Source organism: Nicotiana tabacum, chromosome 12 (genome assembly GCF_000715075.1).
Source record: "Nicotiana tabacum cultivar K326 chromosome 12, ASM71507v2, whole genome shotgun sequence".
In the NCBI taxonomy this organism is placed as follows: Eukaryota; Viridiplantae; Streptophyta; class Magnoliopsida; order Solanales; family Solanaceae; genus Nicotiana; species Nicotiana tabacum.
The window spans coordinates 17,399,187-17,405,186 of NC_134091.1; positions in this window are offsets into that span (position 1 = coordinate 17,399,187).

The window sequence follows — 6,000 nt, forward strand, 5'->3', positions numbered from 1 at the left end:
TACTCAAATCTCAATTAAACCAACCAAACAGACCAAACGGCATGTGCCCCATTAGCACACCAACACTCAAGGGAGTGACCCACACTCCTAGGCAACCAAGAAAATTCCTACTCCATGTATACTATTTCCTTCACGAATAACCACTCAATTATTTTATGATTCACATATACCCATAGAGTGTAATACAATATATATCCAGAAATTCCTTTACCCGAGTCATCCTCGATCTCGACCTCTGCAAGTCATAACTGATTCACCAGTATACCTCAAACCGAAACCAATACAACATATAACCGTGTAATCAACTCGTCGATAGCAGACTTCCCCACATGGCTCAAAGCCAATGAATAAAGCATCTGATAACTTACAATACCCATACGCTGTTGCTGCCAAAATTTCGCACTGAAATTCAATTAAATCCTTCATAAGCCCGAGTAACACAAACCATATCATACCTCAAATCACAAATATAACCTACTGGTAGAAAAGAAAGCCTCCACACAATATCATAAAATCACACATCCGTACATTACCTCGCAGGTTATTACTCACCTGCTTTGCCTCAAACTGACATCTCTCTATACCTTTCCACAGTTACAACTACTACGCAATCACTTAGTCTTCCTGATTCTGAACTCATCAACAAGAAATGAGAATCTACTTTACTCCACAACTAAACAACATGAGAGATCCCTCAACATACCCATAACTCGAGACCATACACCAAATCAAAACAGAAATCAAACACCCTATAGTCCTTGCTACATCTCAAGTAAACTCTTCTCGCCACATTCGAACAATCTGAACATATTTCGTAGTCACATCATACTTACCACATAGTCATCCAATATCAAATTCCACTAATAAGGACACCAACGGACCTATAAATCCCAAAAGCATGTGCTCACACAATCAAAATCTCTATGCTCAAGCTACAGTCAAAACCCAGCCTCAAGTCCTCTAGACTGGCCCATCATCAGCACGCCAAAATCACATCTCGTACCTCAACCATGGAATCACAAGTTATCGATGCACCGCTGATAACAAGCGCTCACATGCGCACAAGAAGGCATGGAAGGAATTCAAAGAGTTACGCTGCAAGCATAATCAATGTCGCACGATAAGAAAAGCACTTGGGAAGTATATCCTAAATTCCCTGTAGCCTCTCAAAGATAGGTATGGACGTCATCATACCGATTCGCAAGACTCTACTAGACACTTTCTCATGACTTGTAGAACCTATGAATCTAGAGCTCTGATACCAACTTGTCACGACCCAAAATCTAATTAGTCGTGATGGCACCTAACCCAACCCGCTAGGTAAGCCAATTGACAACTATCAAATTCCAATGATAAATAATAAGACAGTTAAGTAATTATCTAAATCTTATACATTTCCTAAAGACTGGTAGTACAAATCACTAGTTTCTAAGAATAGAGTTTACAAAGCTGAAATAAAGTAAATGCATTATCCGTTTGAAAAGCACATAAACAAAGTTTTATAGATCTAAGGCTACCATGAACAAGAGGCAGATACAACCGGAATGCAGGTACATCTTCAATTCTGGCTCACGTCGATCACACCAACGTCAGCAGCCAATATCAGCACGCAAGGTGCAAAAGTGTAGTATGAGTACAACCGACCCCATGTACTCAATACGTAACAAACCTAACCTTGGGTTGAAAGTAGTGACGAGCTAACATAAAGGTCGGGTCCAATACAAATATTCCACAACAATTCATAACAACATAGTACAAGTAATAAAAGAGGTATCTCAAAAATAAAATGCTCAGTTCGGTCACAGTTCCAGAAACAAATAGGTATTTCTTTTCAAGTATCTCAGTGAAAACCCAAATCTTTTACCGAAAATGCCAAAATACGAGTAAGTTTGAAAAATGTGATTTTTCCCAAAACTCATTTCAATGATAAGTAAGATGTTTCATTTTTAGATAGCATGAGGAAAGTACGTCTCTATACCTACATGTCATGATACAGGTAAAATCATAAATGACACCAAAACCGGGTAGCAGAAGGAAATGCATCTCTATGCATGTATCTCAAGTACGCATGTCAAATGCAATGCATCTCAATGATGAGCTCATGTACTCACACACATTCAATCTCAATATCTCGCAGTCTCTCTCACTATTCTCAATGCTCAGCACACTCAATCACTCAGCGCTGCACAATACCTGCTACGACATGTAGCTCGATCCACATATGACCACAAGGCCTGTTGCGGCGTGCAATCGGATCCACATATATATAGTCGACTGTGCTTATTGGGGTGTGCAGACTCCGGAGGGGCTCCTACAGCCCAAGCACTATAATCCGCATGGAAAACTCACGTGTTGCACGGACAACTCTCGTGCCATAATATCAATATCTGGATCCACACGGACAACTCACATACTATAGTATCAATATTTGGATCTGCACGGACAACTTACATGCTATAGTATCAATATCCTCACAAACAGGCCCTGGCCTCACTCAGCCATCAATCTCTCCAGTCTAACTCACGGGCTCACAATGTCATGAAACTAGCCCGACAACAATGATATAATGTATCAATAAATAACAATTGAGACTGAGATATGATTTGACTGCATGTATATGACTGAGTACGAAATATCAATTAAATCAATGAAATGATAGCAAGAAACGACCGTTATGGGTTCTAGCAGTATTGTCCTAAAGCCTAAACATGATATCTAGCATGATTGACTTCTCAATTACTTTATCACATGGTAAAAACACGGACATCAACAAAGTAGGACCACTATACAGTGCCATAGAAGCAAGAGAGTCCCAATTCACATGGTGCATGCCCACACGCCCGTCACCTAGCATGTGTGCCACCTCAATACCGATCACATAACATGTATTATGGGGGTTTCATTCCCTCAGCACTAAGTTTAGAAGAGTTACTTACCTCGAACAAGCCAATACCAATGTCGAGCAAGCCAATCGATGCTCCAAAGATGCCATCACGCGCGTTCCGACCTCCAAACGGATCGAAACTAACCGACAATGACTCAAGTACATCAAACAATGCTAAAGGAAACAATCCCGATCGAAAAAGATCAAATCTTGAATCAAACGCCCAAAATCGGCCAAAAGCCCAACCCGGGCCCGCACCTCGAAACCTGACAAAATTTACAAAATCCAACAACGAATTATATTACGAGTCTAACCATACTAGTTTTACTCAATCTGACACCAATTCGATGTTCAAAATTCACAATCCAATTACCAAAACCGAAGATAGATTCATGAAATATAACCAAAACCAAGTAGAGAACACTTACCCCAATCCTTGTGTTGAAAATTGCTCCAAATATTGCCTCAATCCGAGTCCCAGATATCAAAATATGAAGAAAGAACTAAAACCTCAATTTATTTTCGCATTTGCAGACAATTCGTCACATCTGCCATCACCGCTTTTTTCTGAAAAATGCACGCATTTGCGAGCCAGGCCGCTTCTGCGATGGCCATGGTCGCATCTGCAATTGCGCAGGTGCGTCCAAGAACCCGCATCGGCGGTCCTCACGTCCAACTCCTTTCACGCTTCTGCGATGACACTGTCACTTTTGCGGCTCCACACCTGTGCCCAACACTCCGCAGGTGTGGTCACACCAGAACCAGAAAAATTCCAGCCTTAGCCAAAACATCCAAAATGCTCTGAACCTTATCCGAAACTCACCCGAACCCCTCGGGACCCCGTCCGAACATACAAACAAGTACCATAACATGATACAGACCTATTTGAGGCCTCAAAACACACATAACAACACCAAACGACGAATCACACCTCAAATCGAAATCTATGAACTTTGAACTTTCAAATTCAATAACTCATGCTGAAACATAGCAAATACACCCGGAATGAACCCAATTTTTGCACACAAGTCCCAAATGACAAAATGAAGCTATTACAATTCTCGTAATCACAATCCGAATCCAATATCAAAAAGTCTACTCCCAATCAAACTTTCCAAAAATCCAACTTCCGCCATTACAAGCCAAATTTCACTACGGACCTCCAAATCACAATTCGGACGCGCTCCTAAATCACCCAAAGGACCTACCAAAACCATCAAAACTCCGTTCTAGGTTCAAATTCACAAAAAGTCAAACTTGGTCAACTCTCCCAATTTAAAGCTTCAATAATGAAATCCATTCTTCCAATTCGATTCCGAGTAACCTGAAAACCAAAGCCGACTATTCACATAAGTCATAATACAACATACAAATCTATGCATGCCCGTAAACTACCGAGCGAAGTGCAAATGCTCAAAACGACCGGTCGGGTTGTTACAGGGATGATCCATCCCCAAATATCAATGGTTCAGACAAGATCCATGTCCAGAGAAAATCCATCCCTCAATATAAATGCTTCGGGCAAGATCCATGCCCGAGGAAAATCCATCCCTCAATATAAATGCTTCGGGCAATATCCATGCCCAGGGAAGATCCATCCCTCAATATATATCTATCTATGGCAAGATCCATGCACAGGGAAGATCCATCCCATATATATATATATATATATATATATACCAATTGCGCTCACTGTGGGGGTGCAGACTCCGGAAGGGCTCCTTCAGCCCAAGCACTATAATATCCAAATCTAGGCATAATTAAATAAATATAAATATCACTCAGAATCTCCAGTCTCTCGGGCTCTCAATGACACAAAAATCAACCCGACGTAATGATATGATGTATCAATAAATGATAACAAAAACTGAGATATGATATGCAAGTGACAGATGTGATGAGTACAAAATTATATTTTAAACAAATAGTTCAACAACAATACGACCCATGTGGGTCTCAAAATATATCGGCGTGTAGCCTAAACATGATCTTTAATATGAGTCTCAGCTCAATTTCTCTAACACGTGGAGGATATGTGTATAATATCATTTATTTAATTACGCAACTCCACAGAATCAATAAATCACAATTCTTATGATACACGCCCGCACGCCCATCACCTAGCATGTGCGTGATCTCCAAACAATTCATACAACACGTACTTCAGGGATTCATACCCTCAGAACTAATTTTAGAAGTGTTACTTACCTCAAACCATGTAATTTCTTTATTCTGTAATGTCTTTACCTCACGAATCGGCCTCCAAATGCCTCGAATCTAGCCACAAATAATTTGATTCAGTCAAAACAAATTATAGGAATTAATTCCATATGAAAATACTATTTTTCCAACAAGATCCGAAATTTCATCCAAAAATCACACGTGGGGCCCACATCTTGAAACCCGACAAAAATTACAAAATCCGAAAGCCCACTCAACCACGAGTCTAATCATACCAATTTTACCAAAATCCAATATCAACTCGACACTCAAATCTTCAAATTAAACCAAGAGGGTTTTCTAAATTTTTCAACTTAATTCACCCATTAAATGTTAAAAAATCCATAGATTCGGGTAATTTGACCAATATTGAGTTAAGAACACTTGCCCCGTTGTTTTTCTTAAAAATCTACCGAAAATCGCCTCTTCCCGAGCTCCAATTTGCAAAAATTCAGAAATTAAACTTTCTGCCCAGCGATTCCTTCTTCGCGTTCACGGCCCTTGCTTCGCGTTCGCGAAGCACAAAAATGCTGCCAAACTTTTCTCCTTCGCTTTCGCGACCTCCTCATCACATTCACGAAGCTTTCCGACCTACGCCCTTCGTGTTCGCGAGCCACCAGCTGTGTTCGCCAAGGCTTAACGCCAGGCAAGACCCCAACTTCCCTTCCTCTTCGCTTTTGCATCCGCCCACTCGCGTTCGCGTAGGCTTCCCCAACCTGTTTTTCGTGTTCGCATCTTCTTCATCGTGTTTTGATGAGCAAATCCCAGCAGCCCACAAATCCTTCTTCGTGAACGCGTGAGACCCTTCGCGTTCGCGAAGAACAACACTAGATGCCAGTTCCAGCAGTTGCAAAACAAGGAAAAATGATACGAAACCATCACGAAACTTACTCGAG